The following is a 15,711-nucleotide window of genomic DNA, read 5'->3' on the forward strand; positions in this document are numbered from 1 at the left end:
TGTGTATCAAATCAAAAATTCCTGTTGTTTTTATAGAGCTAATAGGAAAAGATGATCTAGTTTGCTTAGATTGAGGACAAACATGACATATAAACTCAGAATCAGGAGACAACTTGATAAAATTGAGATGTTTCATTGCTGAAAGGGGCAAATGCCCAAGTCTAATATGCCAAAGCTTTACATCTGGAATAGCATTAGCAATAACTGGAGTAGAAATGGAATTTCTTCCTTTTGGATTGACAACACTTAAACTAGACTTAGGGATAGCAGGTTCCAAAAGATATAATCCTTCTCTAAGTTCACCAAAAGCTACCACCCTCTTCATTAAAAGGTCCTGCAAGAGACAATGTCCAGAAGTGAATAAAACATTCCATTTGATTTGATCACTAAGCCTATGCACAGAGAGTAGATTATACCTAAACACTGGAACATACAGTACATTAGTGAGAGTGAGATTAGGCAGAATAGACACACTACCTATGTGAGTGACAGTTACCTTGAAAGAATTAGGTAAACTAATGTTTAAAGGAAACTGAAGAGGAGTCATGGAAGAAAAGGAAGAAGCATCAAAACACATGTGTTCTGATGCTCCTGAGTCAATGATCCAATTTGTCGATTTAAAAACAGAAAAACATGTGCCTGAATACTTAAGAATAGTACCGGCAATTGCATTTGCACTAATTTCTGCAGTGGAAGTTGATTTTGACATGTTCATTGCATTGACCATTTGAGCAATCTCTGCTATTTGTCCTTCACTGAAATGTTGAAAAGAGTTGTTCCCTGCAACTTTGGGAAACTGATAGGAATTGTTCACTGCTTCTTTCATAAATCCTTCTCCTAGCTGACGAGCATCTTCTCCTGTGGAGACTGCATTTCCTTTTACCAAAGTATTCTTCCCTTTGGTGAACTCAAAATCATCGGGGAAACCAATGTACCTAAAGCAATTATCCATTACATGCCCTTGCTTAAAACAGTATGTGCAAGTTACATTTGGGTCATATTTGGCTCTCTTCCCTTTGGATTTGTTCTGAGTGTTACTTGATCTTTGTGTGCTAGGTCCAGGTCTTTGTGGATAAAAAGCAGGTTTCGAATTTCCATTTCCGTTTCTGAAGTGCTGATTTCCATTGCCATTCCTGAAGTTTTGCTTTTCTTGATTTCCTACCATAAACGAGGAAGAATCTGAGAAAACCTGTGCATTCACGTAGATCTCTCTCTGATTTTCATCCTGCAACACGAGTGAGTATGCAACATCCATCCCTGGCAAAGGTTTCATCATCAGTATGTTACCTCTTGCTTGTGCATAAATGTCATTCAATCCCATAAGAAATTGAATCAGCCTTTGATCTTGCAAAGATTTAGATAACTTTGATTTCCCATCACATGTGCATACACAAGAGCATGTAATGTCTGCATTCAAAGAGTCTAGCTCATCCCAAATCCTTTTCATTTTTGTAAAATACCCTGACACATCAGAATTTCCTTGAACTAATGTGTTTAATTCCTTTTGAAGGTGAAAAAGTTTGGCACCATTTGACTTGCCAAACCTTTGCTCAAGACTATCCCAAAGTTCTTTAGCAGTGTTGGAGTAGATGACACTGTCTCCAATATCTTTGGACAATGTGTTCAGCAACCACGAAATCACCATGTCATTGCAGCAACTCCATTGAGAGAAATCTGAAGAATTGAGATCTGGTGTCTTGCAGGTCCCATTGATGAAGCCAAGCTTCTTCTTGGCTGATAGTGCTATCAAGATGGATCTCCTCCACCCTGGAAATCCTCTTCCATCAAACACTGTGCTGATCAAGTTCATTCCAGGGGAATCAGATGGATGAAGATAGTATGGATGACTGGAATCAATGACAGTTGCATTAGCATTAGCAGTGTTGGTTCCAGAGTTGGGATTGTTGGTTTCTCCTGTCATTTAAGAATCTGAAAAATGATTTGATTATGAAATTTGATAGATTGAGCTTATGGCTCTGATACCATGTAAAAAAATAGAAGAAGCTTGTGGAAAAATTTTCTCATATTTTTCTTCTCTCTGTATTTCCTCTATATACTAGTATTAGTACAGAATAATCAAAGAAAAAGAATAAAAAGAAAATTTTCAGCTGTACACTTGTCCTAATCCTATACAAATAATTCTAACCACCTAACAAACTATGATTCTTTCTATGCTGAATATTGTGCTGCTCACGTGCTTGTTTTATCACAAAATATCTTCATCCAATGGTTGAGATTTCATCTATCAGATATATACTTGAATGGTTGAATTTCTTTCACGTGGCATGTTGAGGGGAACCTATGAAAAGATTGAACACTTTCCCTTTTTTGTGTCTAAAATCTCTAGACTTGCTTCACTATTTTTCCTTTCTTTCTTTCTGCTACTGATGGATAATGAAACTAGTGAAGCATGGAACTTCTTCTTGCCAACACTTCTTCTTCTTTGGAATTCTAGAGAGAAGATTTTGGAGAGGATTTATTTTTATTTTGAGATTTTGGAATTATGATCTTAGATGGGGAAAATACTCATATAGGTGTTTAAAATAGGCTTAAAACGGTACAACATAACCATTAATTAAAAAGAAAATTCCCAAAAGACCCCTAGACCAAACTACCAAATGGCAATTTCCGGGGTGACCTATAGCCCAGGACTCACAGTCCGTGAGTAGACTCACGTGGCATCCTGCATGTCCGTGGTTTGGGGTTCTGCAGCCCCTCACCCCAGTCCTTGACCCACGGAGCGTGGACCTCCGTGGGTGACTGCTTTTGGGGAAGTTTTAAGGGGAGCTTTAAGGTGCTCCTTAAGGAATGATTTCTAGTTGGTTCTTGGGGAGTCGTACCTTACCGTCTTAACTCAAAAATATCGATTTTCGGTATCATGAATTATTTACGAATTTAATCCTTGAAATATTACAGATATGCATAATAATCATGAACAACCTTAACAAAATAAATTATACCTGATTTACCACACCTTCTAAGCAATATTTTCTATATTGTGTATAAAGTTTTTTCTTTCACCATCATGCATCAAATATTTTTCTTAAAAGTACAATGAATAATATTTAATTATTAAGAAGTAATGGACAAGATAATTTGTTAATTATATTAAATAAAAAATGAGTATTACAATAAATAAACAATTATTATTTAATAAATAAAAATATTACAACAAACCATATTTTGTACTTTACGTATAACAAATTTATTTGTATATCTATTCAAAAAAATAAGATACATAAATTCGTAAGTTCAATGATTTTGATGTAATAATCAAAATCAACTTTTATTAAATTTTGGTAACACCCTTTAAATTTTCGATTGAATAATACCTCAATTTTTTTTCATAATTCCACCAATATTAATTTAGAGAGGTTCTAAAGGGTGAGCCTATGGAGTGGCACTTGTGTTCATGAGATGTTTCTTTGCGATTGTGAGTGTTTGTGTCTTTGTCCCTTGTTTTGTAAATATTCTGTTAGTGTTTTAGGACATTTCATTTCTTCTGAGGGCACGTAAATTGAGAACAAGTAATGATAATGAAAACAATCTTAATTGAGTCACATGATCATGTGAAGGAATTAATGATTTTGAGTCACTTCTTGAATTTGAGTTGTAATCGCTTAATTATTATTTTTTAAATATAAGATATGAGAAATGAGGGGAATTCTTTTGTAAAGATTTTGAATGCGGTGACTATTTATTTACCAACCGAAGACAAGTTCTAGTGCTTAAGGAATCATTGGTGTGTTTGACTTAAATATGTTCTTGATGCTTTGATTCTATCTTGCTTGAGGACAAGCAATAACTTAAGTTTGAGGGTTTGATAAGTGGTATTTTTGCTTATCTTGTCTTTAAGCTTATGTTTTGGCTTTTTTAGATGTGAATTGATGCTTTTTATGTGATTTACTTCATATTTGCAGGATCTGAAGCGAAGAATGGATTTAAAAGATATTTAATGAAACCAAGTGAAATTGAGGTAAAAAGAGGACAAAATGCTAAAAATTGAACTGACATGAAATTAGTCATCGCGATTGTGTGGTCAATACGTAGTTATCACGGTCAACAAGAATTTGCAGCCTCATGATCGTGTGGTCAATGGTCTCAATCGTCGTTTACTGAAAAAGACCCATCACAATCATGTGGGTTGGATCTTGCGAACACGAAAATCAAATGTTAGGCGCGTCTAGACTGAACTGAAAATCATATTTTTTAATCTCAAATTTCATTTTATGCTCATGCATAACCATTTTAATTGACATGTTTTTACATCCCATCTTTGACATAGTTAAAAAACTCTCCATCGTAATTGATAGTTCATACTATGGGGTTTTGATTTTGGCTAAAAAGTTTTTTAAACTTCAACTTTTGAATTAAAATTTAGTTCTTAATACTAATATTATGTCACCTTTTTTTTCTCTTACTTTTATAAATATATAATTAATTTTTTATATTTTGAAGATCTCATGAGCAAATTATCGATCAATCTTAAATTATTTGACTCTTAAAAAATAAAAATGTGTCACGTATATTGAGATAGAAAAAGTATGTATAATGACCCGCAAGGTTATTTTTGGAAATTTGAATTATTCGTATAACTTGAGTTAATTTATTTATGATTGATTATAAATAATGGAATTAATAGATAGTTGTGGACTAAAGTGATCTTTTATTTAAGACCCTATACTATTAGGGTCTTGTATTAAAAGAATAAATTAGTGTATTTTGTCAGTTTTTAATAAACTATCAATTGATAAAACAAGGGGAGGCAGAAACCTACCTAAGCCGACGCACACGAGAGGTTTTCTTTGATCTTCAGGTAACAATCCATGGTACTTTGACATAATTGTTTTTAGTTTGTCAATTATGTGTGATAAATGAGATATGATATGAATTTAAGATCTGGGTTTATTGAGAAATTAAGGTATCTTTCTAGTGCAATGTGGGCCAGCCGTAAATGAGGATAATTGGAGGTCATGTGAAGGCTATAATTAGTTTGCATTAGAGAAACAATGAAAATTGTATAAAACAATAAATTAAGTGCTAGAATTATTGAGTGAAAAATTAGTAGTAATAATTTTTATGTGGCTAACTGGTACGTGGATGTTTCTGGGAAACTAAGAGAAAGAATTGGGACTATTTGGATTGGCCATAATGAGCCAATGATTGGTCATAATGAGTCAATCATTGGCCATAATGAGTCAATCATTGGCTGACAAAAAAATTGTTAAACAGAAGAAAATAATAATAATAATAATAGGGGTTAATTTTTCATTAGCACTATTCTAATTAAATTAGTAGTGCAAATTTTATATCTAGGTCATTTTACTGTGAATCTAATTTTGATAGGTAGGCATGGGTAATTAAATATTATATGTATGGTGTGGAGTGAATGTCATTCGAATTATGATAGTGGAAAAGAAATAATAGAAATTTAATCCTAAGCTTGAAACTTGAAAAAAAAAAATTATGATAGAGGAAATTTTCATTGACATCAAGAATTACAAACTTGATTATAAATTTGGGTGAATTTTTAGTCAAGGTTAAACACAAATAAATAAATAAATAAATGTGGGTATTGTTAGTACCGAAATCTTATAGTGAATATATATACTTGAATAGGTTGCATCGATTCGGAAGTTCAACGAAAAGGGAAGGCTCAAGTCCCAGACTGATTATTCGATTGACTAAGGCAGTGGATTTCTAAACTCTTGTTAAGCGTATGAAATTCGTGTATTTCCTTGTGTGATGTTGAGAATGATTTGGAGACTTGTTGCTTATTTGTTGGTGTTGTATTCCTTGTTACAAATTTTGCTTTGTTATCAAAATGGCTATCTTCTCATTTTTTATTTTAGTATGTAATTCACACTGCATTTGAAGCATGGTTGTGATAAGAGTTATGTGATAAGAGGATGTACCATTTCGAGGGTCGTATCGCGCGCCGCGATGAATATTATATTTCGAGGGACGTATCACGCGCCGCTACGGTTACTATTATCGAGGGTCGTGTCGTGCGCCGCGACAGATGCATGGACAGATATGTCCCCCGTGGGTCCCGGACTGAGAGACAGCGGGTGTGTATCGTTAAGAAAGACATGCATCACTATATTTTACATGGCATTGCACATTTTTATTATTGATGAACTTGAACACTCTGTGAAGCTTGTGACTGTTGAATATTGAGTTGTTATTGAGAATGTGTAAACTGATAGAGTGTGGTTATTGAGTTGTGTGTTTGGTAAACTGTAAACTGTTAGGCTGTAGCGTGGAGGTTTAGATAGGGTGTAAGGAGTACCCGTATTTTGTTCACTTAACTTGTGTTTAGAGGTTTGCTTGTTGGGTACCGCGTGGTTTGGTACTCACCCCTTGCTTCTACAAATTTTTGTAGGTTACGAGCCCGGATCTTCGTGATACCTGTCATTCTTTTCGTTTCTGAGGCATCTTGTGGAGGGTTGTGAGGTAGCTGCTTGTCATCTCAGCGAACTTTCCTACTCCAATTTATGACTTTGTTTTTACTTGAAAGACAACTTCATTTTAGACTTCTATTTTATTTCAATTCTAATATTTACATTAGAGACTTGTGCACGTGACAACCTGGTTTTGGGGATTGAATTAATATGACTTGGTTTCATAATAGAAATTGTTGTTGGATTGTCATTTACTTCCGTACTTTGTTAGATATTGGGTTTTAGGCTGACTTGTCTTGGTGGGATAAGACGAGTGCCATCACACCCATTTTTGGGTCGTGACAGTATGATACATGTATATATGTAGTATGTTGATGACATAAACATTATTAACATTCTTAATTAAGAGCTTTCAAGATTATTGGTGTTTTGATTATTATTTTTTAAATACAAGATTTTGGTAAGATAGATTTTTTTCTTAGTCTGCAGGGTTTTCATTCGATAAATAAAATATTTATCCATCGATCAATATGTACTACAAAATTTTAAAGCAATTTTATATAAATAAATCATATTTCGAATATTGTGAGATCATTTGACATAAATATAGATTCAAGTCAATCTTAAGAAAATGATAAAAAAAAAATTGGTGATAAATCTCCATATTTCAATGTTATCAAGACATTAATATATCCTTTCAATCGTAGTCGATCAGATATTTGTTTGCAGTAAATTTATTGATGAGATTTAGCTTATTTTCAATAGGAAGACATTGAAAATATGTTAAACATACGTTCAAATATCTTCAAAAAATGATTGATAAGAGATTGTTTTTTTTTTATTACATCTAAGTTAGAAATGATCGAAATTGCATTGATAAGATAATCATTTGATCCATATAAAACTTGATATCGATATGCGATTTATTCAGGTACAATTATATCATGACATTTGATGAAAAAATAATAATTTTCACTTCATCAAATAATATAAAAATAATTCATTCATGAAGTCAATTGAGAGTGCGTATGATTGAGGTCAATGACTCAACATGTTTTGTAATTATGTTGTCTTTCTTTGAAAACAAAGATTCCAATAATATTATATGAAGATAATGTTGTTTGCCAATTGAATGGAGGATATATCAAAAGAGACCAACCATAACATATCTCACCTATATTTTTCGTATATGATCTTCAATAAAATGATTAGACAAATGTTCAACAATTCGTTTGATTGATAATCTTACAAATTTATTCAATAAAATATTATCAACATCAACAATTGAGAAATTAAGACATAAGATTGGAATGAGTCGTCTCTGGGATATTAAATAAAAATTTCATCAGGCGAAGTAAAATATGTGTTATACTCATTTTCCCTTAATCAAGATTTTATCCCATTGATTTTTTCTTACAAGATTTTTAATGAAGCAACATTCAAGACGTATTACACGACGGGTGGACTTTAATTTCTTCACTTGACTTCTTTTCATCATTTATAGACATACAACAAGAAGTGTTACAAATCCTTTGAACGTGAATATGAATGTTCACTCATAACTTCTCTCAGCTATATATATACGGTTTCTTGATAATTCATGTACTAATTAACTAAAGTGTTCAATTCTAACATTTAAAACTGTCTTGTAAACTTTAAATAGGTGATCATTATTATGTGAAAGATACAACTAAAAATATAAAAAAATTAATAAAAGTTACATTCTATCTCATATCTTTTATTTTCATTTCTTGTTCACTATTAGTACTTCTTTTTTCACAACAGGATAAGAACTTTAAAAAATTATTTTTTTGCGAAAATAGTTAAATGACTCCTCAATCTATTATCGAATTCTCAACTACACACTTGTACATCACGAGGGTCTCATTAGCCCCCTGAACATTTTAAAAGTGATATATATAACCCCTTAAAAATCCTTAATTAGATTTGTATCATGAAGTGATTTGCACACGCCTAGCACATAATATTACTCTGTTTATGTATCAAAACAAATTAATTTGTTTTCTTTATTCTGTCTTCATAGAAGCGTAAAAAGTACAAAAAAAATGAAATATAATTTTTTGGAAAAAAAAAAGAAAACAAAAAGCTAATCTGAAATAAAAGAAGTTTTTTTGCCTTTCACTCTCTCAAAGAAAATAAACTATACATTATTTGCCATCTTGGTTGAGTGTACTAGAAAAAATAATGCATGCATTAACTTTGTTACTATCAGTACCTTGTTTGGTACTCTTTTCTAATCTATATATAACTAATGATTCCATTGGTTATACACTCTATTGTGTATTAAGGTGTGCATTATTAATATCATGGATTTCTAGGTATGAGCATGCAATGATTTTAACACATGCATCAACTCAATTAAAGACTCGACTTCCCTTGAAAACCTTTTTTTTCCCCATCTTTTCCACCATAATTGTGGGGGGTATCTTTGTAAATAATAATTTTTATACATTACATCTTATTTTAACACATCAAATCAAACAATGCATAAAAATAATTTATGTAAAATTAACACAACCATAACTAATACATACATTACTAATGCAAGAATTACTAGTACAATCTATTTAGCATTATTCTTAGGTAAAATAGTCTGATCGGTCCTTATATTTGTATGCATTTGTATTTTGAACCCTCCTACTTTAACACTTTGTCAACTAAACCCTTAAACTCATCAAACACAATGTTTTAAACTCTTTTCTCATCAGATCATTGTGTTTGTATTCCAACCTCTTACATGTGTAATTCTATGTCATTTTCCAATGACATGTAAGAAATTAAATATTAAGAAAAAAATATTTAACTTTTGAAATTTTTTGAATAGCCATGTTCTTCAACCTCCATATATGCTCACAGTTTGAGCACAAAATTCATGTCAAATAGATGAAATTTCTTTATTTGGCTTGAAATTTTAACTAGAGGTTCATAAACACAAAATCTACTAGTCACAATCACAAATTTGAATTAATTTTATAAATTCATAAGACTCATTTGTTGTTCTTCAAGTTTTCTCAAACTTATCAGTGGAGTTTTCAATTTTTTCAATACCGCCATCAACCATATACGTTTATCCATCTAATACCTTCTCATTAAATTCAACACAAATAATGGTATCAACTTTTAAAATAAAAACTTTATAAATTTAGATAAGTTGTTGCAAAGAGGAGATTGAATTGAAGAAGAAGAAGAAAAACAAAAGTATATGACTGTTGATTTAGAAGAAGAACAAGAGAATGAATGTGGTGGGTGATTTTGTTGAATAAGAAGAGAAGAAAATTTAGGATTACAGTGGAAAGAGTAGTGGAAAAGAAGAGAAATTCGGGCTGGGGCGGGAGCGGGGGCGGAGTGAGAGAGGGTTAATGAAGATTTTTTTTAATTAAAAAAATATTGTTTTTCTTCGAAAAAAAGTTTTTAAATTGAAAATAGTATAATGACGCATTTGGAAGCGAGTCATTTACACATTTTTCCAAATCAACACTATTTATGCCACATAGGTTTGATAAATGGTTAGAGGGGTTTTCAACTATTGTGTTTTAATAAGTTTAAGGGTTAAGTTGATAAAGTATGAAGTAAGAGGTTTTAAAATACAAACTCATACAAGTATAAGGGTCCATCAGATTATTGCACCTTATTATTTATCACGATTCAAATTATCGTGATTGGCACCCACACTACAACTCGGTGAGAGAACCACTACTAGCAACCAACAAAACAATAAATCAAAAAATTATGACATTTAAGTTTCGAAAGCAAGTTAAATAACTAAGCTAAGTTCCATTACTAATTAAAGATCTAATAACTAACTAACAATGCGGAAGATAAACCTAGTATCTGAAAGTCAATGTACCAAAACTAGAAACAAGAACCAAATCTAACAAGAATTTCTAGTGAACTATCTAATTGACTAAAATAAGGTTTAAGTCCAAAAATGGTGGACATAGACTAAAGAGAATTCCATGGCAGCTCGAACGATGTGGCTCACCCTTGAACTCGAAGCAATCACCGATCTCCTAAGCAAAGTTTGTCAATAGCCACGTGAAGATGTCCCGTACTCAACAAAAATAAGAGCAAGTGCAGAATCAGTACACAATCACCGTGTACTGGTAGAATCACTCAACTATCCCACTAGTGTAACATAAACAAGCAATTACAACATTATAACACATGCATAAATATCAACATAATAATACTATCATAAGATTAAATATCACAATTCACATGCTTCATCACATAGTTGGTCCTCTAACAGAACCCAAAGTCAAACTGTTAGCATGTCAAAACGTGGTGATCCGATCTAATTTTTATGCCAGAACGTGGCAAGCAATCCCTGTTAGCATATCGAAACGTGGCAATCCGATCCCAGTTAGCATGCCGGAACGTAGCAATTCGATCCAAGTTAGTATGCCAGAACGTGACAGCCGATCCCAATCACATATCACAATAACACATCAAGATCACCCATTCAAGTCATGATTTCACGGTATTAATATTCTTATATCTCATTTCAACATCTATGATCAATATTGCAACATCCATACATATACAAGTATCACAACGAGCAAAATAAGTGTATATCACACAATCATAGAATCACAACCATCACCTACCTCGAAATAAGCTTGAAACACTAGACAACTCGATCCTTCTCTTTTCGGATTTGTTCCGCTTGTTCGTGGTCTACAAACAACAATTTATATACGGGAGTCAATAAAGAAACACTAAATTTTCGAAATACTAACAAACTATGAACCCCAATTCAAACCTATGACCCCAACTAATCAATTTTGGGTTAATTCCACTATAGGATTCTTTAAGAAATCGTTCCCCATCAATATTTACCCATTCTAAAATGTTCTACGGACCAAAAAATGAAAGAGTGAAAAACTTACTCCTAGCTTCAAGAATGGTGGAAAACGAGTTAGAATAGCCCATGGGTCGTCTCTTAACCCAAAAAGTTAAAAAATACAAAATAAAGTCGTGTAACAGTCTTATTTACGATTTAAAATTCGTCATCCCGCTACAGCGACACCCATCCCGTTGTAGCGGCATCGCTGCAGCGATACCAATCCCGCTGTAGCGATAATTTTTGAACCAGTGAGCTCCGTCTTGAAAAATCTCAAAAATTCTATAATTCAATCTCCGCCTCTTCTGCTACAGCGGTACCTATCCCGCTGTAGTGACGTTGCTGCAGCAATAAGAATCCTGCTACAGCGGCACGAAGTGAGGTAGTGAACCTCTAAGGGATTTCCAGTTTCCATCTTTCACAACATACTCTTAATCCACTACACTAGAAAGTACCCTTAACGCTATGGTCGAATCCCGGAGGTCTATTTATCCAAATTCAATTTTAAAAAGTCATACGGATTTTCTAACGAGTTATCTAACTGATTATGTAATAAAATTCCTATTTACTCCACCCCGATTGCTACCAGATTTTCTTACACCTTGACGACTCCAATTTCCTCCAAATCTGGATAAGATTGGAAAAATCATAAGTTTTTCCGACCCTAATTTTCTCCATTGATATTTCTGTAACGACGAAACCCGATCGTTACATTTTTATACATTCTAACAGATGAATGGTTATGAAGCAAATAATTTCTCTGTAAAATAGTATAAAGAGGTAATAAGTAAATATATAGTTGAAATTTCGATAATAGGTTATAAATCATTTAGTGTTATAAATTCATTGTTTTATGTGGATGATCCATTAGAGTTATTCAACAATTAATTGGATTCATGTATAAGTGTTTCTAAGGTAATAAGAACCTTAAGAGATAACTATGTATCTATTAATGTGGTGACCTTTGGGAGTGATATCTCAACACTATAAATAGAGATATCACTCACCATTTGATAATACACTTAAATAAAAAGAAATATTTCTCCTACATCTATTTCTCTTATTTTCTTCCTTTATACTTATATTATTCTGAGCTTAGATTTTATAACACGTTATCAACACGAGACTCTAACCAATTGAGATTGAGTTTTAATTTTTCTTTAACTTATGTTTTGGTTGATCTCGTAATGAGAATTTAGGTATTATATGCATAAAATCAGGTATATATTTTCTAAAATATTTTTATGATTTAGAGTACAATAGTATTCAGTCACTAATAATTATCAGGAACCAAATGCATATACTACCATTGGTTGAATATGACATGCTATACAAAACTTCTTAAATGGAAGAAGGTATAAAATTTTAATAGCATGAATTTGAATATTATTTTGATTGTTTTAAAAGACTAAAAGGGTGAGTCATGTTGTACTTCAATTTTATTATACCGTTGGTTAAGGGTAAGATGGTGGATTCAAATCTCATCGTACCAAAAGGGTAAGACATCAGGTTAAAGTCCGGATGTACCATAATGAAAAATGTTTGAGGGTAAGACGGTAGATTTATGATCTATCGCACCAAAAGGGTAAGACATCAATTTGAGTTTTGATGCATCATGATTGGGTTCAAGTCCCATAAAATTATGGCATTAACACGTCTTATATGGGTAAGACAATGAGTTTGAGTCTTAATGCACCATAGTGATGATGAAATGATGACTAAGGAAAAAATAATATATTTTGATGTAAAGTCTTGAAATTCATCATATTGAATTTGCTTCATTCCTTGAAAAGAATGTGGTAGTAATGTATGATAACTTTGAAATCCGCCAGTTGAATTGCTCCATTCTATCGTATGAATGTGGTAGCAGTAAATAATTAGTCTGAAAGATGACAAATGATTAACGATATGAAAAAGGACGTGAAATGACGGAATTATAATAGTCATCGTTGTGGTAATTATAAAAGAAAAAACACTATGGGTTCTTAAAATAGTCTTTCAAAATGTGAAGGCAATTTTTATTATCAAAATGGTATGAAAGGTCATTGGATTTGTGAATGTTGTCAACCCAATAATTTGACAAGTTTTATAAATTCTCCGTCAAAATAAAAGAATATGAAGTGGTGGTGCACTTTATTTTTCAAAGTGATGTTGAGGTGGATCATGTAAATATGCCAAATATAAAGGTATGACATGTATAAATGGTTATCGTCAACTCATGAAAAGATTGTGACTTGTAATAAGCATGTGAATGTTTGCCTATTCTTGAAAGTGCATATGGAAAAATATGAAGGAAATATATGAATAAGAATATATTCATGTATGGTTGGATATATGTCAAACTCACCTCTACAGGAGGTTTGAGAGAAATAAATAAATTTTATTTGACATGAACAATCAATAGTCGTCTGCGTTTATACATTATGAATATTATGATATGTTTGTTATGAACTACTGAAAGAACAAAACAAAGAAGTAATTTTTGCCTATAAAGGTTGTGGCCATGATCAAATATACTGTGTGACAATACAAATTTATCATCGGTTGTGTACCTATGGTACAACAAAAGTAAAGCAAGAAACATGTCTTGCTTGTAATAATTTTGACCATGACAATAACAATATAGTTTTCTCCTTGAAGGAGAGGTTCATCATGTGTATGTCGTCATGAAATATGTGATGGTACACATAAATTAATTACATGCTCTAACGAGTTGTGATATTGCCAGAGGAATAATATTGAGTACGGTTGTAGTAAGTCTCAAAAGAAACTTTGTAAGTTTCGAATGAATTGAAAAGAAATATTGAGACTATAAATTATGAAAAGATTTATTATCTTCATATTACTACAACCGAAGAGGGTTATAAATATTTATGTGAAAGATTACCCCACTTTTCCTCTTGTTTGTTGCAGACAAACATGAACATGCTAATGGCATCACATGCAAAAGTAAATTATAGGTATACTGAAATAAATATCAGTTGGTATGACCAGTTGGCCATCATGGTTTAAATGTGATGCAAATATAATTGAGAATTATGTGGTTTATATGATGAAGAAATAAAAGATTCTTCAAGAATTTTTTGTGTTGCTTGTTCTCTTGATCTTTGATAAAATGATCATTGTACCAGCTAAGGTTGGGATTGTAATTCCCTGAAGTTTCTGGAACGTATAAAAAGATAAATATGAGCTCATTCATCTGCTATGTGGATCATTTGCAACTATGATAGACGTATCCGTGTGATTATCACATGTGCTTTGTTGTCAACTTACAAATTGGTGTTTGTAAGGTTGTTGCTCGAATTATGAAATTAAGAACATAGTTCTAAACTATGAAATTATATTGATAATGCTGGTTGATTTAGTAGAAATTGTATGCCTCCAATTATAGCTTAATCATGGTTATGAAAACAAAACTCCTTAATAAGATTTGGTGTGAGATAATTTTATTTAACATGTAGCAACACATGTATGCATCAAGCCAACAAGGTTTCCCATTAAAATTGGTTCAGGGTCAGGAACCAAATAATTTTCATCTAAAATGTTGTATGTGCGGTTATGATTTTAATTGTTCCACCACGCACAAGGATAAATTTCCAAATAAGGTTGGGATAAATGTTAGATTTCCTAACATTAGGGGGAGAGATGATTGACAGCTGAAAATTATTTATGAGGTTAATTATGAATTATCTGGGTCCTTGTTAAATAAATATGTGAACTTACAGTTCAAGTGATACTTCATTTGCATAATGTTGAATCAATTGCCAGATGAATGTACTGACCCTATGATATAATTCAGCTGCAAATGCTCCAATTTCAAGTCCTTGAAGGTTGGAGTCTATGATACGCCAGAAGCGCAATAGACCAATCGATTCCAAATATAAAATTTCTTGAAGAAGGAGAGGAGCAAATGATCAATATGGTCATGATAATGAGGCAAGTGCTATAAGAGATCACCACGACATACACTTTATAAAACCTTGAAAAAGGTTTAGGTACCTGTAAAATGATGAAAAATGAAGAGATCTCGATAAATTATTTCATATTGGAAATTGATATAAAACAACCATCGACGATATCTTTGATATGAGGTCCGCTCAATGATATAAATTGTGACGAGGATCTTGAGTTCAAATCTGTCATATAGTGTGGACAGATAAATGGTTGGCCAAGTAAAATGCATAATTCAAGTATATTGTTTCACTTAGAATAGTGACGTTTTGGACTGATAATCCATAAATCAACGTATAATGTCAGTGGATTACAATAAATTATTATGTGATGGTATAATTGTAATATATCAAGTACAACTTGTGCCTTGGGACATAAAGGTTTGTCGCAAAATTTCTGACATTATTGGAGATGTTTTCTCCTATGATGGATGCAATAAGGTTTGTTTTGATCTGGTAACATATGAAACACTTAAATGCATATAATGAATAA

This window comes from Solanum pennellii, chromosome 12 (assembly GCF_001406875.1).
Source record: "Solanum pennellii chromosome 12, SPENNV200".
Classification (NCBI taxonomy): Eukaryota; Viridiplantae; Streptophyta; class Magnoliopsida; order Solanales; family Solanaceae; genus Solanum; species Solanum pennellii.